Source organism: Sus scrofa, chromosome 16, assembly GCF_000003025.6.
Source record: "Sus scrofa isolate TJ Tabasco breed Duroc chromosome 16, Sscrofa11.1, whole genome shotgun sequence".
Taxonomy (NCBI): Eukaryota; Metazoa; Chordata; class Mammalia; order Artiodactyla; family Suidae; genus Sus; species Sus scrofa.
Window position 1 is genome coordinate 9,733,806 of NC_010458.4, and position 24,555 is coordinate 9,758,360.

A 24,555-nucleotide genomic window follows, 5' to 3' on the forward strand; every position below is an offset into this window, starting at 1 on the left:
TAGCTGGAGCTATGGGGAAAAAAAAAAAAGAAATAGAGAATAGATATTTAATTTATTCCTACAAGTAGTTCTTCCTTATCTGTAGATTCACTTTCTGCAGTTTCAGTTATCCATGGCCAACTGTAGTCCAAAAATATTAAATGGAAAATTCTAGAAATAAATAATTTGTAAGTTTAAAACAGCTCAATGTTCTGAGTGGTGTGGTGGAATCTTGCATTGTCTTGCACTGTCCTACTCAGGAGGTCAATCATCCCTTTGTCCAGTTTATCCTGCCAGATAGTCACTTAGTAGCCAGTTGTGTATCTTTGTATCACAGTGCTTTGTGTTCTAATATTTCTTAGCTTGCTTCATAGTCACCGCAAAGTGAAAAAGTAGTGGTGCTAGCGGTTACGTTCACCAAAGGAGGAACACATGAGGCCAAATCGATATAGCAAGAAATTTACTAAGGCACATGAGAGATAGGCTGGGCTCAAGACAGTGTCAGCCCCAACTGGAAGGAGAAGTTGGTTTTATAAATGCTCTGTGGTGGGAATCTGTGGTGGGAATCTGTGGCAAGGGTCTATGGTGGGAACTTTTGGAAGGACAATAAAAGAAAGGTTATACAATTTGAGGAAGAGATGGGGGTCGAGTCCCATGACTGAGTGACTGTAGCAGGGATAATTAGACAGGAAAAGAAAAATTACACAATGGGAGAAGGTGGTAGAGGTTGGAGTCTCACAACCAGGTAAGTAGAGCAAGAGGGATTGATGATACAAGGGGAAGTTAATCTTTATAAGTTGTTAATCTTTGCAAGCAGTTTTTTACTGTAGGCCAATTTTTCTTGCTGTCTAGCTCAAACCACCACACTCCAAGAGAGGGGGCATCTTCTATTCTCCTGGGAATCTATCACTAGCAATTCAGATATTCTCTAACTACACCCAATTTATAAATTAAACTTCATTCTGGATATGCATGTAAGAAAAAGCAGCATATATAGGGTTCAATACCATCTGAGGTTTCAGGCATTCACTTGGGTTGAGACTATAACCCCTGGATGAGGGGGAATTGTACAATGTGAAGTGTTTATCACTATTTGAAAGCTATTGGTTGCAGATAATAAATATATGTAATTACATTAAACCAAACATTAAAGTTCATTGTAAAAGAAATGGGGCATTAAAAGGAAACAGAAGTCATCAAGGTTTTAGGCATTACCTATAAATTGCAAAAAATTAAGAACAAATTAAACACGGTCTGACTCTTAGAAAAGATGTGCTTGATTTGTAAAATCACAAATGTCCTCTGATCTATTAACTATTCTTCTTGATTAGAATGCTGAAGAAAAAACACGACTTAAATTATTTTGTTGCAGACTGTATCTAATAATAGAAATGAATTCCAAAGCTGCCATGCTTTTCTGACATCTTCTTTCACACTATCATGGATGACAGTTAATTATCCTTCAATGTCATGGAACACGGCCTAGGAAAAAGCTGATGAATTTATAAACTGAATAAACAATGATGAGACGCAGAAAGAGAAAAACTTGCTTAGTAAATGTTAGACCTATTTTACACTTTCTTGACAGCTGAACTAATATGAAAAATGCTTGTCTTGTTCCTTCCCAGTTTTGCATATGTTTGATTGTGTCAGCTAAGTTGTTATTCAAGTGATTTTTCTCTCTGAAGTGTCAGAGACATTTATCCCCAAATTGGTATTCCTGTGTACGTTCTAGAGTGGCAAGGAGTCTCAACCGTGAATGAGAGAAGGATGTCTGTATTGCTTGATTTGCTGTGCGATTACTGTTTGTGATTGTCTTTTACCCAAGATGGCATGTAATTTTCTGGCACAGATTCTTTTTCAAAACAATTACATTCTCAGGGTTTGCAGAGAGAAATGTCTATTTACTGAAATGTGAACTTAAATTTCTGGAAAAGAAACATCCAATTCTCATTCTCATCTGTAAAGTAGCTATAAATTGTTATTTTTCAGATGAAGCATCTCTCAAAAAGGCTAGTTTTTATGTATACTAAAAACAACATTTTATTCCTTCTATTGTCATGAGCAGAATATAACAGATTGTGTGTGTGTAAAAATGAGACAAAAATATTACATTCAAGAAAAAATCATTACTTGACTAAAAAAATACTAGTAGCTAAACCAGAATTTCTTTTTATTATTGACATGACTTTTCCAACTGGATAATTAAAGCATCAAATTTCTGTTAGCTGCTTCACACCACACACACACACACACACATCTACCCACCTACCCACACACACGCAAATATACACCCCACAAATGAAGCGCTTTTGTAAAAAGAAATGCCATAATACTGGTAATGTCAATTGGATTCTCTATTTAGCATAATATAACATTGAACTATGCATATCACATTGTATTAGAATGTCCATTCAATGAGAATCTGTTTTTGTTCAATCTCTTACATTCATATCATTTAAATGAGCACCTGGAGTCTAGTATATGCTCAAAAAGTATCTGTTAATTGCATAGTAAGTATATTTTGAAGTAATGCATGTTGTCTAATATATATAGCACAAGCATAATCATGCAAATAATTATCTGGCATTATTTTGAATTCTCACCAATGTAACTTCAAATATCAAACAGTTTTATTTTTAAAGCAAAACTGAATTTATGAAAATTTGCTCAGTCAAGGAAGATATAGAATTATGAGAGATTCTTTGTCTCAAGGGGGGGGGGGGTCCAGAACAAGATATTCCTGGTTGTGGAGCATGGGCATAAGCGAGTTAACGCGCCAAGATAAGGACCATTGAAATGGTCAAAAAACAGAATACAGTATTCCGGGGTTGGTGGCCACAGCAAGATAAAAGTCCGGAAGCATGTTCTGATATGAAGGTATTGTGAAAAATGTAAGATATTTGCTCAATTGAGCTTGATGTCTCATACATTTTTCTTCAGTTTTTTCCTGGGGAAACTGTACATTTACTACCTGATACTCTTTTTTTTTCCATGGCAAAGGCTTACATGAGAGAAAAAGCATGATTTTTATATTGACATAAGTTGTTTTGCATCTCACAAGCCCTCCTTGTTGTCCTTCTTCAGCTTTACTTGGAGGAGAGATCGTTGTTATTTAGGGATATGATCAATCTAGATAGACACTGCTGTTTGAAGAGTCATAATTACATATCAGATTTCCATTGGGAGTTATTTTGCCAACTACACAGTCAGAATTTTTGTTTCTATTCTTTTGTTTGGATAACCATCTGTTATATCATTTGACGGGACAACATCTAAACGGAATAATTTAGGACTCTAGAAATCAATAGTTGAACAGTACTACAAACAAGTGCTAAAAAAAAGGGATTCTGATCAATACTTGAAGTTCACTTCTTTTTTGTTTTTTTGTTTTTTTTGTTGTTGTGCTGAACCCATGCCACACTAGTGACCCCAGAGCTGCTAAGGTGATGACACCAATATTCTTAACTGATTGCACCACTTGGAACTCCTATTCACTTCTAAAGGATCCAAAAGAGCCAAAAAAACCAGATGCTATTCTCAACCTGACAATCCCAGAGAACCAGACAGAGAATGGGGTTGTGTTAACCAACTATCGCTGCCCAAGAAATTACCCCTAAACATAATGGCTTAAAAAAATAATAAGTATTTATTATCTCTCCGAGTATTTCAAGGGGTCATCATTTCAGTAGTAGATTATTAAGATAGGTAGTTTGGGTTACAGATCTTTCAGAGGAGATTACATTTTACTTTTTGGCTGGGATGGTAGTCATCTGAAGACTTGGTAAAGGCATGGGCAGCCTCTTCCAGGTGGCTCATTAGCATGGCTGGTAAGTTGGTTTTGGCCGTTGGTGCACAGCCTCAGTTCCTCTCTACATGCCTCTCTCTGTAAGGCTAATTCATAGTCCTCACAAAATGATGGCTGTCTTCCCCCAGGTTGAATGACCCAAGAGGCCAAATGGAAGCTACTGTGCTATTAATGGCCTGAGCTCAGTAGTCACAGGCTGTCCCCTACATGTATGCAAAAAAGCTCCAAGACTAGTTCTAGGTCAGTATGGAAAGAGCCTATACAAGGGCATGATCACCAGGAGATGAAGGTGATCAGAGACACTCTTGGTGGTAGGCTGATGTAGGAAGATTTACCAAATTATTTAATTGTGTAACCTACATGTATGTTTCTTGTGTCTAATTCATGATTTTATAACATTCTATTGATATACAATATTCTTCCCCTAAAGCATCACTTGGAAAGGCCAATATCAAGCCTAAGATTTCTTTGTTTTAAACCATCATCTGTCTGTTATTAACTTTTTTGCTGAGAAGTTTCTTAGCTTTCCTAAATTTTTACACATCACCCATAATTGATGAACCATAGTATGTAGGATGTCCTCAACTTCTATGCCTTGTGTAAAGTATAATATCAAGAGGTTGGATGATAGAGAAAAGCTTTACAGAATTTCCTTTTCATGGTTAGGAATTTAAAGATTTTAAATCTTGATTGGTGGCTCAATTTTTCTCCTTTTTAAAAATGAAGTTACATAGTAAAATTGGGGTATTTTTGTTTTTTTATTTGCTTTTGAGGGATATTGTGTTTTTGTCAGCATACTAAATAAAGCAATATGTGAATTACATTGAATTTGACACCTTAGTAAATTGTAACAATTTCCGTAAGAAATGAACCATTTACCTTGCACGATATTCACATCTTTCTGTAATTATATCAAGTATTGTCTCAGTCACTTATTTTAATGCTTTAGTAAAAGTATCCAAATGCCTTTTTCAGAAAAAAATGAATACTTAGGTACTTAATAGATACAGTAATAACGAGGGGAGGGAGATATAAAGATGACAATGGCAGCTTCAATATATTCTTGTAATCAAATTGCAATTATTTTTGTATTTTTGTAATTGACAGATACAAAAGCATATGTTTACAGAGAAAAAGATTCAAGACCAGTCATAAGCCAATGTTAATTCAATGAAAAATAAATTTTTTTAAAAAAAGGACTTAGGATAAGAAAGATTAATTTACAAAGTATGGTATCATTACTAAATATAAGAGCCAGGAATTAATGTATTTCTGGGTGATTCAAAATATTTCTTTCCCACTAATCACACCATGTTTAATGGAGAAGATTGTCTGAACAGAGGGGAAAAAGTAGAAATGATGGATAAATTTCCAGATTTCAGACCTGGAAAAAGTGTAAAGCTATGGTATGCTCAGTCTGCTATGGAAAAAAAGGATGGTAAGGGAAGGGACAAGCTGATTATAGGACTAATAGGGACACAGTAACTGTTTGGACCTGGTGAGTCTGAGATGCTCAGGAGACTTGCAAACCATTGTCCAAAAGTCAGTCATATATACCAGTCTGCAACTCACAGGACAGGTCTAAGCCATAGATGTAACTTTGGGATCTGTCAGCATAAACATAGTCTGTAATTCCATATGAATAAATAATATCAGATGGGAAAACAGATGAGGTTGAAGGAAAGCCTAATATCGAGTTTGGGAGTACTCTTAGAATTCAAAGTTTAGGGTTGAACAAAGAAGGATTGAGGAGAGGTGGGACTGATTACAAGTGTGGTCATGCTGAGGGTGCACAGAGTGTTTTAAAGTTTGGAGTAAGAGGTTGAATCTTGCTCAGAAAATACTGCGATACATATTGAACAATGTATTAGATAAAACATGTATCCCAGAAAATGTAAAGATAAGTTAATCTACTAACAATACATATTATAAATAAAAAACTTAAAACTTTGACTTGAAGAATTGTTTTGGGAGAAAAAATATATAAAATAAGCTTCATGTCATGCCATATACTAAATTAATTCCAGATGAATTGACAGCTTGCCTATAGAAATGTTAAATTATTGAAGTTATAAAAGTACACATTCTTCTAAGGCACTTTCCCAATTATTTTACATGCAGTAACTCATTTAATATTTCTATCTAAATTTTTTTGCCACACCCACGGTATATGGAATTTCCAAGGTAGCGTATTGAACTTAACCCACAGCTACAACCTACACCACGGCTGTATCAGCACTGGATCCTTTAACCCCCTCCTCCAAGCCAAGGCTCGAACCCGACGCTACTGCAGTGGGAGTCTTAACCCGCTGCATCATGGTGGGAACTTCTCTATTTTTTTGAGTTAGGTATGACTAGTCTAATTTTCCTGGATTGCTGAAATAGCCTCTTAGTCCTTCTTTCATGAAACTGAGGCACTAAGAGTTTACAAAATTTTCTCAATGCCACAGAGCTATTTAGTGATGAATTTGGAATGTGAAAGCAGGTAATTTGGCTTCAAAACTTTTAATTTTAGCTATTGTGGTACACACCATACTGAAACACAAAGGGTAAAATGCAGACTCAATCTCAGTATTCAAAGAAAAATGCAATGTAAAGTATAAGATTCCATTCGACAAATTTAATGGAATTTTTTTTTAAGTATTGCTAGAAAATTTGCAGTACAAAGGACCCATTTCCATAACATGTTTTAAGAAATTAAATGGAATTGTTAAAAAAAAAACTTTCTGAAAAATTCTTTTGAATTGAAAAATATATCAATATTTAAATTCACAGTTTTTGAGCAAATATTCTTGTTTCAGTTGAAGTTTATGTATAAAGTTTATGCATTGCACATACTTTTAAGATAACAAATGAAATTATTAAGTTTAAGTGCACTCTGAATCCTTCACTTTAAAAAAATGTGTATATTGGATTTCCTATCATGGTTCAATGGTAATGAACCCAACCAAGATCCATGAGGATGTGGGTTCGATCCCTGGACTTGCTCCAGGGTTAAGGATCTGGAGTTGCAGTGAGATGTGGTATACATTGCAGACACAGCGTGGAGACTGCGTTGCTGTGGCTGTGGCTGTGGCCAGCAGCTGCAACTCTGATTTGACCCCTAGCCTGGAAACTTCCATATACTGTGGGTATGAACCTAAAAAGCAAAGAAAAAAACTTACATTTTTACTCACATACACAGAATCTATTGAGTAAGCATAAAAACACAGTATAAATAATTGTGATTAGTGTAGGATATTTAATTTTATATGTTTTTTAAATTTTGTTATGATTTTCTTTGACAAATATGTGTGCTTTGGTCATAGACTGTTTATTTTAAAAGAAACATTATTATTGTCTAAAACACTCGTGGATAATATAAAAAAATCAACAAAATGCACCCATCTATAATTGTGCCATAGTTGAATATTTAGTGATAGGAAAAAATGCCTGTGATGAATTTATAATGTAGTCCCAAAGGTATCTTGTAAATTGACTTTATTATAACTATTCGGTTTTAAATTCATGTGTTAAGTTTTCTTTCCTATTAACATCCAAATCCTCTTCCTTTATTATTACTTATTTTAATAATAAGAAAAAAATCAGTGTTACCAAATGACAGGATCAAAAGTTAAATACCTATGATAATGATAGAACGATAATTTGATTCAAGATAAATCAGAACCAGCACAGGAAACAGCTCCTGAACTTTTCATTCCCCTGAATATAGTCTTCAGCATTGACATTTAGAATTATGTATATACTACCTTTCTTCAGCCCTTGTGAAATTCTCCATTGTTGGGCATGAAGTTAGGGAAGCCAAGAATAATGATCGGCTCCTTTGTGAAAGCTCTCCACTATGTCTAATTGCCAAGTCCAGCCAGTAATTCAGTAATTTCAACATGAAACTATAAAAGGATTTTGAAATCTAGTGTGATTAGATGTCATTTTTTTAATTGAAGTATAGTTGATTTACAATATGTGCTAGTTTCAGGTGTACAGCAAAGTGATTCGGATACTTTTTCAGATTCTTTTCTATTATAGTTTATTACAAGAGGTTGAGTATCGTTCCTTCTGCTATATAGGTGTTCATTTTATGTATAGTAGCATGTATCTATTAATCCTAAACTCCTAATTTATCCCTTCCTCCGCCCTCTTTTCCTTTTGGTAACCATAAGTTTGCTATGATTTGTTAGGTGTCATTTTTCATAAGAGTGCAGCACAGTCTCTTGGGAATAAAATCAAAGGGAAACACCTTATTATTGAAATACTAGATTTGAGACTATCTTCCTAATGATTTAGCCTTTGAAATCAGCCTCTCTGCTATTCAGATTAACAGCACACTTTTTGTGGTCCTTTAGTCATATTTTTAAGATGAAAAGCACTTCCTTGAAAGAGCCCACACTATCTGAAAGATGCCACGTGTAACGTTGACTGGCAGGCATTTGAGAACATCAGACAGTCAATAAATCATTTAGAGCTGTGTGTCCTTCAGTTCAACTTTAAAGATTTACCCTTTCTCCTTTCACAAAGTGCATTTCAATATCAAATATTTTTCCTATTTAAACTTAGACATCAACCTGAATATTGGGATATGCCATGAAACAAATTGATTTGACAATAATCCATTACAGAGTAACTATAAACTTACTGCAATTTACATTTACACGACAGATTTGGTTCCCAAACCAATCAAGTTGTTAGTATCAAAGGCATGTTTTAGTCTTGACTTGTGTACAGGGGAATTTATGAAATTGCATAGAAAAGGAAATATTTCCTTTTTAATTCCTGGATTTACGATATCTTAGCATGGAGGATTTATAAGGAAGCATTTAAAAAACATTATAAAGCAAACAATTTAGGTTTTACAAGTGCTTAAAGGCAAGCACTGTGAAGGATATAGACACCTCTTCAAGGCAGAATTTTTGCCCCCGTGGCTGCGAGCAATGTCATAGCAGAGAGTTTAGCTGCCAGCTCCTTCAAGGATTGCCTCAGCTGATGAAATCCAAACACCAGTGGAGACAGGGATATAAAAGCCTGAGCATTTTAACCCAACCTGGGAAAATCCTAACAGGTCCTTCCAGCTCCAGAGAAACCCAATGGCTTTCATTCTTCCTCTTTCTATCTGGCTTCTACAGATGGTGTTCCCATGAGTGCTACTTAATAAAGCTGTCAAATATCAGACTGTTTCACTGAGTCTATAACACACACTTTAAATACAAAGGCATCCAAGCAAAACTTATCTCTTGGAAATATTTCAAAAATGCATAAAAATAATGTATAATAATTGGCTGTTTAGGTAGGTGTTTGAGAAGAGGGAAACAATGACAGAAAGTAAAAGGAAGTATATGCTACAGCTCAAAAATCAGTCTTCCCATATTTAGCAAATATATAGTTTGCATGTTCACTAAACTCCTTTAGAGTTTAATATTTCAATATTGTATGTCTGTGTGTATGTGTTTACTGAAATCATTGTAGATTTTACTGGATCGCACATATACAGAGATTCTGAAGCGTATGTCTGGAATTGGGTTGAATAGTGGAGGACTAGCATGGACATAGGATGCCTGTTACTTGGGCATTTCATTAATGCTCCCATTGTAACCCACACCTCCATCTAAATAAATAAAATATGTATTTATATTTGCTCTCCTTTTTTAGTTATTTATGTGGAATTAAACTCTACTTATTACCTTAGAAAAAAGACAGTCTGTAATGATTTATTAGTATGGATTTACTGTCAATAATCCATATTAATTTATTGTATCTTTGTGGAGCTATTTAAAATAAAATTGCAATAGAAGCCAAAAATGCTTGCTTTATGTAGTGGATCTGGTTAACTACAGGACAACCTGAAAGAAGGTAAGGTTAAATTGTTCGAGTAAACTGAACTGGAGGTGACATCTGTCATTGAAGCCCCTTTCTACCGAACACTTACCAGACTTTATTTCACCTTAAAACACTTATAATTTACACACTATGCATTTATATTTTCTGCATTCTGTTTAACCAAATAGAATTTAAGCTCCATGAGGGGATGTTTTCTTATCATTTAGTTCATTCTTGTTTCTAAGTACATCCCCTGTGTCTAAAAGCTTTCCAGGCATATAGCAAGGATTTAAACAGTTGTTGAAGAAATGGCTCTTATTTGAAAGAAAATCAAAATTTGAGCTTTAGTGGAGGGAGTCCATTACCACATATGGCCTTGAATATATTGTTTTTATGACTTTTCTACCAAAATATTTTAGTGATAAAGAGAATCATTTGAGATAACTTTGTCCTTAGGGAATTTTTTCCTTTATGCAGAATTAAAAAATAGTGATAGTAGTTCAGACTTTTACATGAATTCAGTGTTTGAGAAAGTTTTCTAATCACAATTATCTATGCACTTGAAAACTACTTGTTGATGTGAGTGCTGGCAACAATAATGAATGTGTAGCATGAAAGGATGTGAGGAGGGCAATGAAAATCTGTGTTCTATGTGTGTCTTTCTTTGTATCATAATTTGCTATATTGGTCTTCCACTCTCTACTTACCAAGTGAAATTCTGCAATGGGAACTTGGGAAACTCTCGACCTAGGGAAGAGAATTTAATATCCTACACTGAGACAGGAAGTGACTTCATTTTGATTTTCCATTTAGAGTTTATAGTCTAATTAAAGGAAACACACATATATCTAGAGATAATCATGGATAATAAACACATATAATTACCATTATCAGTGGATAGTACAACAGCTTAAGCACAAAAAGAAATGAAAAAGGATTATCAGCATTATGCAAATGCACATTCTCTTCAGGAATTCCAGCTATAGTGCAAGTATTAAAATAATTCAACACATTCAGAGCTCATATACTTTGTGATCATTTTAAGAAGTATTCAAAAATATTTCTGTGTGCAAAACATTGTTATAATGATCTTGTTTAAATGAAAGTGTTTAGAATAGTATGGTATAAAATTACATTGTGAAACACAATTATTTTTCTCTTTAGAACACACATAATAAAACGTAATTATCTATTTTTTTCATAAACATGAGTTTTAGTGGTGTTAGTTTATCCTGCATAATAAGGACACTTTGTTTTTCATCAAGTAAATGCAGTATTTCTTTAGTAGTATTCTTTCCTAATTCACAGTGTTTAGTTACAGTCTAGACAAAAGGAAAATGAGGACCACACAGCAAGTACAGTGAAATATATCATTACATAGAGTTCTAGAGAGAATTTTGGAAATCCTCACTTATATACAGCCGATAACTTTGAGAATGAACTTTACAAACTTATTTGCAAAACAAAAGATTTTTTCCAGAAGCCTTCCCTAAAAAAGAATTCTTAGGGACTCTCTTTACTCCTCACATATTCACCACATACAAGGGGAGGTATTTTTACAAGATTGCTGAATATTCTGGAAGGAAAGTCTGGCCATGTGTTTCTTAATCATTCTTGCTCTTTCTTGTAGAGAGCAGTTACTGTAGTCTACACTTTACACACACACAGTTCTGTGGTCTTCTTTCTTAGGGAAGTTCATATCTGGTGATGCATTAGAAACAACCTTCTAAGACCAGACTTAGAAGTTTTCAAACAATAAGTAATAGACTGATATTTTGATCTTTATCTGTTCAATCATTGCTTTTATAATGCTATAGATTCTAACACTGAATGGAGCAGTACATGTCTATGTTATCAAATATAAACAATAAATACACTGTATGTCAAATGTATTATCATATCTTTATATTCTTATAATAATAATCCTTTTAAAAACGTTTTACTGTTGCTTATTGATTAGCTTGTCTTTATGCTAGTAGCATTCATACTATCAGACTCTGAATATCTTGAAAATAGGGGTTGATAAAAATATAAATTCCTGTTCCTAAGCTTACAGTCTTAGACAGTGACTCTCCAAAATGGGAGGTGGATAGACCTGTTGTATATTGTTATTTAATTTGTGCATTTGGTCACTATTAGGTGAGTTAGTCATTTTTTGCCTGCTTTGGCTCACAGAACATCTACCAACAAGTTACACTGTTGCGGAAACCGCAAAAACCGTGACAACGGAAGGAGACAAACAGCACTCGGAGATATGGAAAAGCAAGGTTTATTCAGCACCGGTGCGGGCTCAGAGGAGTCACCTCCAGAGTCTGAGCACCAGGTCTTTGTTCTCAGTAACTTTTATACACTACAAGGTCTTGATTTTCCCATGTAAGCATCCCGGACCTCCCCCATCCCCAAGCAGACAGTCTTCCTCCCTAAGAAACTGAGCAAGCAAGGTTACAGAAGCAGAACTGATGAGCAATGCTGGGTACCTGATTAGCAGGGCTGCTGGCTTGGACAGAGGGCACATATTTGTTACATTATTACAAGAAGGGTGGTATAGTGATGAGCACAGCTGGAAAGGCTTGCAGCTGCCTTCTTAGCCAAGGGGGGGGGGTGTTCTTTAGTTAAAACTCCATTTCAATACCTTATTTCTTCACTGATATTTTTAGTTTTTCTACTTTTTCTTGTTAAAATTCCATGTGCATACAGGATTGCTTGAAGATTTAAGTCATTATTATATGTGCCATTAGAGATTGCATTGACCTTCCAATGTTCGTGGTCCATTCTTAGTGATAGAATCCCAGTTTTAGCTGAGCACAATGTCCCATTTTCCATTTTCCCTTATGTCTGAATGACATCATATTAAGACAAGTTGTGTGTAATTTCTGAGATGGCTCATCAATTGCAGTTGACTTAGCATGGAGATATGCCCTTTTAAATTTTTCATATAAAATTTGCTGCTAGTCTGGAATGCAGATGTAATGGATAGAAACATGAGATTACCTTTAAGCTAGAAGCTACGGGCTGAAAAGTTAATGATATAGAAATACAGTCTCAGGTTCCTGATGACAACATAAAATTACATACTAGCAATGAATTCACTGCCAACTTACAAACTTCTAATATGTCCAAAATAAAACACAGGGGTTCCGGTCGTGGCTCAGTGGTTAACAAATCCGACTAGGAACCATGAGGTTGTGGGCTCGATCCCTGGCCTTGCTCAGTGGGTTAAGGATCCGGTGTTGCCATGAGCTGTGGTGTGGGTTGCAGACGCGGCTTGGATCCCACATTGCTGTGGCTCTGGCGTAGGCCGGTGGCTACAGCTCCGATTCAACCCCTAGCCTGGGAACCTCCATATGGCGTAGGAGCGGCCCTAGAAATGACAAAAAGACAAAATAAATAAATAAATAAAACACAAACCTCTATTTTTTTTTAAACTTCTGTAGTCGGATCTCCAAATGCTATGTCTAATAAACATTCTACAAATAAAATAGATATTAGAAATTTATTCATCGATTTATTTACTTATTTTTTATTATTGAGGTATGATTGATTTATAACATTATCTAAGTTTCAGGTATATAACAGTGACTCAAAATTTTTAATTATTATACTCTCTCTATATATATAATATATCCTTGTGACTTATTTACTTTATACATAGATTTCACCTCTTAATCACCTACCCCTATCTTGCCCCTTACTCCTTCTATGTCCTCACTCGTAACCACTAGTTTGTTTTCTGTATCTGTGAGTTTGTTTCTTTTGTGTTATATTTACTGATTTGTTTTATTTTTTTAGAGTCCATGTATAAGTGTATCGTACATTATTTGTCTTTCTACATCTAACTTATTTCACTAGCATAATACCCCCAGGTCCATCTGTGTTGTTGCAAATGGCAAAATTTTATTATTTATTTTAGGACTGAGTAGTATCCCATTGCATATATGTACTATATATTCTTTTTTTTTTCCTTCTTTTTACAGCCACTCCTGCAGCATATGGATGTTACTGGATGTTCCTGGTTGAAATGGAGCTCCAGCTGAGGCCTACAACCACAGCAAAATGGGATCTGAGCCATATCTGTGACCTATGCCGCAGCTTGTGGCAACACTGGATCCTTAACTCACTGAATGAGGCCAGGGATGGAACTCACATTCTCACAGAGACAAGATAGTGTCTTTAACCCACTGACAATGGGAGCTCCCTACCACATCTTCTTGATCCATTCATCTTTTTATGGACACTTAGGTGCTTCCATATTTTGCATATTATAGATAATGCTGCTAGGAACATTGGGGTGCATGTATCTTCATTTTAGTGTTTTCATTTTCTTAGGATACATTCACCAATGTAATAATTATAACTTACTAGAATAGTATTCTAGAAGATTAATCCATGATAGATAGATAGTCTATCTATGGAAAAACTTGAAATTACAAATCATTATGAGAAACTGGTCTACATAATATTTCCTAATTCTTTTTCTCACGACTATAATTTACATGGACAAAAACCAATCATAAGAGTTTATATGTATAAATGAATTGTGCCTCTCAACATTGCATATAGTTGATAGCAACAACAATTTATCTTTTCATTATGAGTGTCTGAAATGTTTGTGATTATATTTCATAAAACACACAATTTTAGTTACAACTTTTATTATCACTAGTTTTGTTATTTTGATTAACAAAGCAGCATCCAATTCAAATAGCTGTGCATTACCTCTGCAGGAAAAGTTTTGAAACAGAAAAGCCTATTTATTATGGTCATTAAGGCCTAGAAACCTTTGATTTTAAAATTTGTTGCTACACTTTATTAAATATGTGGACTCATAGATAGTTAAGAACATACATTCCTAACCTATTAGAAAATTTAGTAATAGTTACTCTAAAACAATTATTTCATATAATTTTTCAAAGGGGATAAAAAATTTCTTCTAGATATTAGGCTGAGAACCTCTGATTTGGTTTGTTGAATATATTCAATGGAAAAAAATGTCACCCTATCATGTGAAATTATTAAGTAGCTGAGTTACACTTGCTAGACCTAGTCAAAGCAGAAATAATGAGATACATTTATAAGTCATACATCAAGGGAAAAAATTTTTAAAAACTCTTATAAGAAACACCCAAGTTGAAGGAATCCTTTAAAGTAATTAATTATGTCATTATTCACATCAGAAACTGAAAGTCTACTGTATAAAATAATTCAAAGTACAAATTTCAAGATTTATTTGTAAATTTGATTTACTTTGTAAATGATGGAATTTTTTTGAGAATAACAAAAATAAATATTTGCAGTTTAAACTTTCCGTTTAATATCAGATTACATGCAGGAATCTGTAATTACTCTGGCAGATGTGCTTTAGAAAATGCAAAAATAAAATATGGAGATTCCTATCAGTGGACTTACTATTGGGATCAAGTGCTTTATTAAGTGAAAGGTTTTGTTTAAAATCCTTATCTTGCACAGTTTTATAGAGATTACTGAATATCAGAGCATTTAAAATAGATTCTTACTTTAAACTTGGCATATTTCTTGTAATATATAATGTAATTCAATTGAACATGGCTGTCTGTAAAACTATAAACATGATCAGAACAGACTCAAACTAAATTAAGTTTCAGCAGCCATCAATTTATTCTAAAAAGACACTGATATAAAAAATGGCTTATTGGGGGTTGTAAATCTTATTCTGTAAGCTATTGCTAGAGATGGTGTGGAAGTTTTCTGCTCAGAATACGTAGATCAAGACAAAGTTTTATTAGCACCACTCCTCAGAAGGTTATTTGCTTTTGAATATATAAATGTAAAATTATTAATTAAAATACTTCAAACATGATCTGTTCCGTCTCTAAATTTATTTTATTTCTAAATAAATATTATTACTTTAAATATCTAAATTATGTACTTGAATCTTGTCTAATTCTTTAGTTCTCAGATAAGAGTTAATGGAATTCCAGACCTCTGGGCTATGTTCTCTCTGCTGCCACTGCCAATTATGTGTCCTGGCCTAGGTGTGAGAGTTCCAAAATAGATGCACTCTAACATTCTCCATCTCTCTGTAAACTCCCATTTCAACAATGCAAAACTTGGCTTCATCTCTCTAACAACTATATGTTTAGATGTTCAATTCCATTATATGTGTATAGAGGTTAAACAACTGATAATCTGTACCTCACAGAGAAACAACTTTATCAATTAAAGTAAAATACTTATGTACAGATTTTTTGCGTTAGTCTTAGAGACTCCATCCATTTCCCAAGTCACCTCAGTGGGCGCCCTTTCTCTCCACTCCCTTCAGTGAAATTATTTTATATGTTTGTATTATAGTTAGAGAGTTTTGTAATATTCCACATTCTATCCAGGGATCCCATAACCTCCTAATAGATTTTTCTTCATTACATATTTAAATATTTACTATTCGTGTTGTAAAGCTGTAGTTTTTTGACAAATAGGTATTCTGTCGTGTTGGATGGAGTTTTTTGTTTTTTTATTTATTTATTTTTTTAAGGGCTGCATTCATGGCATGTGGAAGTTCCCAGGCGAGGGGTCAAATCAGAGTTGCAGCTGCCAGTCTACATCACAGCCACAGCAAGGCAGGATCCAAGCTGTGTCTGTGACCTACACCACAGCTCATGGCAATGCTGGATCATTAACCCCCTGAGCAAGGCCAGGGATCAAACCTGCATCCTCACGGATCCTAGTTGAGTTTGTCACTGCTGAGCCACTATGGGAACTCCTGGATGAAGTGTTCTGTAAATGTCAATGAGGTCAAGATCAGTGATAGTGCTGTTCAGGTCAACTATATCTTTAGAGACTTTAAGACTGCATGTTGTATCAATTATTGAAAGAGGAATGTTTAAATTTCAACTATAAAACTGAAAGTATCTATTTTTTAGTTTTACCAGAAATAATTAAATAATTAAGTTCTAAAACAGTTGGCTTTAAGAAAAATTAAGTATTCTTTATGGCCCTGATCTAATTAGGAGGCTCTTGTAAGGGCTGAACTCTTTCATGTAGAGGAGATTAGGAGAATAAGAGAGATATGGTGTAAGGAAAGATTCATTTTTTAAAATCATTTTTTTAAGTTGAAGTACAGTTAATTGACTAGGTTGTGTTAGTTTCAGATGTATAGCAAAATGATTAAGTGATTCAGTTATACATATACATAAATTCTTTTTTGGATTATTTGCCTTTATTGGTTATTACAAGATAATGAATATAGTTCTCTGTACTATACAATAGATACTTGGCTGTTTAATCTGTTTTATGTATAGCAGCGTGTATGTTCATCCCAAACTCCTAATTTATCTCTCCTTTCAGCCCCCAGGAAGATTCTTGTTGCTGACTTTCATGATGGAGGAAAGCCATGTAGCACGGAATGCAGTCAGCTTGTAGGAGATGAGTAGAGCTCCTGGTTGATAGCCAGCAGAGAAATGAGAGACTCATTCCTACAAATATGAGTGGGTTCTGCCAGCAACCTGAATGATCTGGGAAGCAGATTCCTCCACAGAGTCTTCAGATCAGAATGAAGCCCACCTGATGGCTTGAATGTGAGACCCTAACAGTGCAGCATCCAGACTTTCAATTGACACAAACGTGAGGTAATGGATTGGTGATGTTTTAAACTCCTAACATTGTCATAACTTTTTACAGCAAAATAAAATTCACACATTATTTGTCATTATGTTTTGTAAATAATAAAAACATGTAATGCAATTTATAGAACACCCTGTACTCTAAGCAGGAAACACATAAAGATTATGTATTAACATCATATGGTATGGTGAATAAAAGCATAAAATTTAGAGAGATCATTTGGAGTGGAGCTGGTATTCACTAGTTTTAGCTGTTAAACTTGAACAAGGTATTTAACCAATCTGTGTTTCAGTTTATTCATCAATAAATGAGGATAATAACAGGGCTGTCAAAAATAACTGAGTTAATGTTTATAAGTTGCTTAAAATAATGTCTGACAAATAGTAGATAATGTATAAACAATTTCTGAATAAACATATCCTCGAAGTGTTTCCTGATTGTTTTGCTGCCATGTTAAACAATTCATGTTACCCTTGTTGATTTACCTAATTAAAATGAGATATAATGAACTACTTGTTATCTCCCACATTAGGAATTCAACTCCTTTATGCTTCATATTAAATATAAATTACACTAATATACAAAGAGTTAGAATTCAAGCATTTTGGAAGATAACTGAACTTTGAAATTAAAGAGGGATATTTATTTTAAAGTCAATGAATTTATTTATTCAGGCCTTTATTCATTTAATATTTATCAATATATATTCTGTGCCTACATAAACCTGACTAACAAAGTTGACTAAGATTGACACTGTTCTAAAAACAGTTTAATTATGAAGATAGATACTAATGATGTTTATGACATGTTCAAAAGGTTATGAAAGATAATTCACTTGTCACTGAGTTGATAGCCTATGAATTTTGAAAAATGTGGTAGTGGTCAAATTATTTGCCTAAGCTTAAGTATACTGCAGAAAATTTCTGAAGGAATCATCTTAGCTGCATGCAAACCAGAAATTAGGGCTATGCAGTTGATTATTCATTCACTCAGTATTTAAATAATTCAAAATATATTTATGGAAAACCTAACACTTGGAAGACCTTATCATAGATGGAAGGATGACATGAATAGATAATGTCCAGGAGATCTCAGCATGTGTTGGGGAAGATAATTCCATAAACAGTTGTAGAATTATGGGAAGTAAGGAGATCCTTAAAGTGAGGAAGTGGGAAATGATACTAGGTTTCCAAATGAGCCTGCATTATTTTGCTGAAGTCTTTGGAAGGACTTTTACAGGAGATGTGTGGAAGATTGTGCATAGGTTTTTCCTCAATGCTCATTCCACTCTCCTTAAAGTTGAAGAGTTTAGAAAGCTAAAACAAAGCCAAACAAACAATGAAGCTCTATTTAAGCTAGTGTTTTGATTCAGGTTAGACCACTCTCTCATTGCCTGCAAGTGCATCAGCTTAGAAGGATGAGAAATCAGGGCCTGTCTTGCTATTATTGGTTCTGACAAGGAAAGTGATGGAGATGAGAGTTTTAGAAGTAGAGGAAGTGGCAGGACTAAGTGTTCTTGTGTCTAAATATCAATTTTTGGACATAAAAATCTTAAACTTTTGATAATAGAAACATCTCCCTGACCCAAGATTTCAGGAATGATTCTGAAAATTAAATTAAATAATCCAAAGCCTCCCTCCCTCCCCTCATTCACAAGCACCCTTGAGCTATTCTAGCCCTTCTGTGTGAGTTTCAAATAACTTTCTGCTTGAGATACCTACTGTGGTTCCTTTTTTCCTTCAAAACCCTGGAAAATGTGGCCATTAAATTTGAAGAAATTCACTGGGCCAACATAACTGAAGTAAAACCTTCTCTGCCTTGCCACTCCTACCAGACATTATGAGTAGATGTAAAAAGAGTACACAATTTTAAGCATAATCTAGGTTTTATAGGTCTGGAGGCAGAGTGGCTATGTAAGTAACCAGGACCCTGTGGGGCCCCTCTGCCCATGCCCTCTGTTTGCCTCTCTTTTGTAGAAAACCTATAGTTTCCCAGGCCTCCCGGAGTCACAACAGCTTGATTCAAGAATTAATAATTAGAAGAATGTAGCAACAAAATTGCAGTTGGGCCAGGCAAACTGGCAGAATTTAAACAGTGAATCAGCCATATGGCAGTCACGGGGGCGGGGGGGATTTCCTTCTGAAATACATAGATAACAGTAACTGATACATGTTTCCTGAGTTGTTTTGCAAAGTTTAAACCCACACCAAATGGAGTAAATTACTTGATGATCATGGGCCCAGACCTACTGGAGCCAGAGGATGGATAATGTTAGTCTCTGTAACATCACACTGTTACCTCACCATCAACCAATCAGAGAAGTGTACACACACTGATCACACAACCTGGGATTCCTCTCCCTTACCTTGCCTTTAAACATGCTTTCCTGGGAGTTCCAGTTAAGACTCAGCAGGCTAAAGACCCAAAGTCGTCTCTGTTAGGAGTCAGGTTCCATCCTGGCCTCACTCAGTGAGTAAGGGATCCAGGGTATTGCCGCAAATTTCAACATAGTTCACAGACGTGGCTCAGATCAGGGATGTCATAGTTGTGGTATTGTCAACATAGGCCTCAGCTGCAGCCATAAAAAGGAACAACAACAACAACAACAAAAGAGAAATGCTTTCCTGAAATTCATCAGATAGTTTAGGGTTTTTGAGCATTAGCTATCCCAGATTTCCTGTCCAGAGCTTTACAATAAACCACAACTCAGTGTCAATATATTGGCTTCACAGCTCAGGAGCAAGCAGACCCAAGTTTGCCTTGGTGACAGTTAGATGGGCATATCAGGAGCATATGGCTGTAAAATTAAATAGTAATCAAAAGTCTAAGATTCTTATGTATTATATAAGGGAATTTTGACTTTCTTTTTAAGCAGTGCACCTAGAGCCAAGTGATATTTCCATTGATAGTGTGTGACCCATGTAGCAGAGTCTCGGAGAATAAGGCATATATACAGATAGGTCAAAAACACTTTATAAGGAATGTGGCAGGAGGGATTGCTTCTATGTATGCCAAGCCCATGGCCTTGAAAATTGCGAGCTCAATGCACCTACATTTATGGTGTCATTTGTCTTTTATAATTTTGAAATAAAATTAAAGGATAATAAAAATACAATCCTAGTCATCATTTTTTCCTGCTTTTTAGGGCTGCACTTGCAGCATATGGCTGTTCCCAGGCTAGGGGTCTAGGGGTGGAATCAGAGCTGCAGCTGCTGGCCTATGCCACAGCTCTAGCAATGCCAGATCCAAGCCACATCTGCAGCCTATACCAGAGCTCAAGGCAATGCCGGATCCTTAACCTACTAAGCAAGGCCAGGGATTGAATATGCATCCTCATGGATACTAGTTGTGTTTGTTAACCACTGAGCCATAACAGGAGCTCCTAGTCACCATTTATTAATTCTAAAACTATGTATTAAGTCTTTGTACTATGCTAAGTTTGGAAGATAGGTAAGCTCCATCCCTGACCTCATGGAGTTTACCATTACTAAATAAGATAAGCATTATGAATATCATCAGATGAATAATAATTACATACAATAAAAGATTCTATCCCATACGAGTAATACAAACAAAAGTAAGTATGTGGTGATATATTTTGACTAGGTCATGTCATTTGGCTATAAGGTAAGGTATTTCTAAGATTGAGGAAGAAGCAGTTCAGCTAACAATTGGTAAATGGCTCTGAAACCATCATCCAAAGACCAAGGAAAACAGTTGCATGTAAAGAAAATACCATTTGTAAAGACTCTTAAGATAGAGCTCAGTTTTCAAATGAATTGAAGGAAGGTCTTGGTGATTAGAATACAGAGTTGAGGGATGACACATAGAGACTTATATGCCAAGTTAAGCATTTCGTATTTTACTCTAAATACGCTGAAGAAGTTCTTGAGTAAGTTAAGCAAGGGAATTCAGTGATCGGAGTTATTGAAATATGCTCATTTACAGTCTCAAGAGTGATTTAGATGGAATTACCAGGGATGGAACTGTCTAAAGCAAAAAAGGGACAAATTAAAAATAATACTCAAACTGTAATAATTCAGGTGAAATTGATGCACAGTGGCTCAAACTTCCACTTGTAGTAGGGGGAAATTGTCACGAGACATGTTTCTACAATATTTTCTTAGCATCTTTGCTGAAAACTCCATCTTGACCTGCTTTACTTTACCCCATCTTCCTGCTGGAAAAACAATTGCAGTGCTGGTGAGTAACTTAAGCTTAAGCACAAAGACCTAAAAGCATAAGTTATTCATTAGGGTCAGCTGAATGAGGACCCAATGCATTGGTCTAGGCACCATGGACCTGTGCAGATTGGCATGCTATTTGCACAGCATGATACGTCCTCTTAAGAACAAAAGAAAGAGGAGCTTCATGGCCCCGAGGGGTTTACGAGGGCTCGTTAGCATTAGCAAGGAGAACCGAGGTGCAAACCTAGGCACACTGGGTTGCTGCAAATAGGCAGGCAGTCTGGTCTGCAGAAGCACAATGGTGATTCTCTGGAATGCTATGCATAGATAGCTGATGCCAAGCTTCCTCAATGCTAATAATTGTTAAATGCCTAAAGGTCAGAATAAAAGCTTAATCAGCAACCAGCTATGTGACTTTTAAAATAACTTAAAAAAACCTATATCCTGCACCTACAACCCCCTTCTCCCTTGACATAATCCTTAAGAGCATAATAAAAGCAGTGTGGTTTCTTGAGAGGCACTCTTGGTCCCTGAGACCTTGAGTCCCCCTGGTTCCCACCTTTACTTAAGATAAATATCTCTGGAGTTCCCATCGTGGCTCAGTGGTTAACGAATACAACTAGGAACCATGAGGTTGAGGGTTCAATCCCTGGCCTTGCTCAGGGGGTTAAGGATCTGGCGTTGCCATGACCTGTGGTGTAGGTTGCAGAGGCGGCTTGGATCTCCGAGTTGCTGTGGCTCTGGCATAGGCCAGTGGCTACAGCTCTGATTGGACCCCTAGCCTCGGAACCTCCATATGCCATGGGAGCGGCCCAAGAAATGACAAGGAAAAAAAAAAGAAAGGTAAATGTCTCTGTGTCTTGTTTTATGCTAACTTTTTTCCTTAAGTTTCACAGCACCTGTTCTTCAGCCCCATCCTGCTCAGCTCGTCTTGGCAGGAAATAAAACATGTGCAGTTATATATTGATAAGAATAAACTGAGAAGACTAAATGACCAATCAGATGTGCAGAGTAATACTAATAAGGTATTAAGACATATTTCTGGGAAAAAGTGTTTAAAAAAGAACCATGTTGTGAGCTAGGTTAAATGATTTTGAGCAGATGGGAATATGCTGATTCAATAAATAAGTTTGGAACTCTTAAAGTAGATCTGTTCTAGAGATGTACATTTGAGGTATAAATAAAATTTAAAGCCATGGGAGAAAACATATTTCCTAGGGAGAGAGCTGGCATAAGAAAAGATGATATAGGAAATTCCATTTTAATTGGCACTGATAGGAAGATGAGATAGCAAAAGAGACTGAATATTATTCATCACCAGAGAGAGAGAGAAAGAGAGACAAGTAAGAGTAAAATGTGATGGAGGACAAGGAACTGGACTGCTTTAAGAATGGAGAAATAGGAAAGAAAGAAAAGAAACTGAACAGTCACCAGAGATTTTAGCCATGTGGAGATGCTCTACTCAGATTTGGTTTGGTGGTTTAATGTTTTATAATGAAAATCTTTCATAGGAAGTAATAAAACAGAGAAGTAAGGTATAGAAAAGCATATCATTTAGCACAATATAAAGTAAAATAAAGGGAAAATTTAGGAGATGGAGAATAGATATGTTTAAAGATGCTGATGTATCTTTCCAATATAAAATTTTATTATTTTTAAACTTTCAGATTCAAAGGTAGTAAGTTCTCACTTTTCTAAATTGTTTTATTATTTGTTTACTTTTATTATTCAAGCCACAAGGTTTCACTTAGTATTGGAATTATTAATCCAACGGCCTTACCCAGTTACCTGTCCATCCTGAGTATCATTAGTGAAAAACAAAATGTCAGTTAAATGATGATGCTCACAGAGGAGTGATTTTATCCTTGACATTTACATATAAATAACCATATAAATAAGCTTTATGGTGAAACAAAAGAAAAAATCAACATGATAAACGTATCTAAAATAGACCCACTTCAATACTGTCAGAAAGCAGTAGAGTGAAGTAAATTCTTCTAGGACTTCACCTGTTTACTGCCTGAGATCATCTCTCTCCTGGTAACAAATCAATATTTCTTTCTTTCATTCATAAGTGATCATAAAGCTTTTCAATATTTCTAATTTTAAAGAATGATTACAGTGAGCATATAGTCATTGATTGCTTAAAGGTTACAGCTAAAATGAACACAAAGTTCATTTTGTTTTTAATGAATGATCCTTTTTTAAAAGTCAAGCATTTTTCCTCTGACATAATTTTATGCATTAAAGTAATGTATTTCATTATGTGTGATCTCACAGTGTGTGTGTGTGTGTGTGTGTGTGCACGTGCGCATGTGCATGACTTCAGTAATAAATTTCTATACTGCTTCATAGCTGGGGAATTATTCTGCTTCATTGAAAATACTGTTTACGAGTTCCCATCATGGCTCAGCAGAAATGAATCCATGAGGACGCAAGTTCAATCCCTGGCCTCGCTCAGTGGCTTAAGGATCCAGCATTGCTGTGAACTGTGGTGTAGGTCACAGATGTGGCTCAGATCCCATGATGCTGTGGCTGTGGCATAGGCCAGCGGCTATAGCTCTAATTTGACCCTAGCCCAGGAATCTCCACATGCCATGGGTATGGCCCTAAAAAGACAAAAAGAAAAAAAAAGAAAGAAAAGAGAAAGAAAGTACTGTTTAACTTTCAAAATATTTGCTTTTTTAAAGTTCTAAAAACAGATTTATATAGTTTAATGATCTGTGGTGATGTTAAACCTATGTCCACAGATACCTGATATACATGACTTTAAGAACTTAAGATGGGGAGGGATAAATTAGGAGTTTGTGATTAACATATACACAGTATATATAATGATAATCAATAGGACCTACTGTATAGCACAGGGAACTAAACTCAGTATTCTGTAATAACCTATATAGGAAAAGAATCTGAAAAGAATGAATTTGTGTATATATATATATATATATAACCAAATCACTTTGCTATTCCCCTGAAACTAACACGACATTATAAATCAACTATATCAACAAAAAAGAAAAATTAAAAAAAGAACCTTAATATTCCTTCTCTTGAGTGTGGGTAGGGCTGAGTGATTGACTTCTAAGGACTAAAATATCCCATAAAGATTGGAATGTGCCTCCTGAAATAAGATTATAAAAAAACATGGCTTTAGTCTTGGTGCCCTTTCTG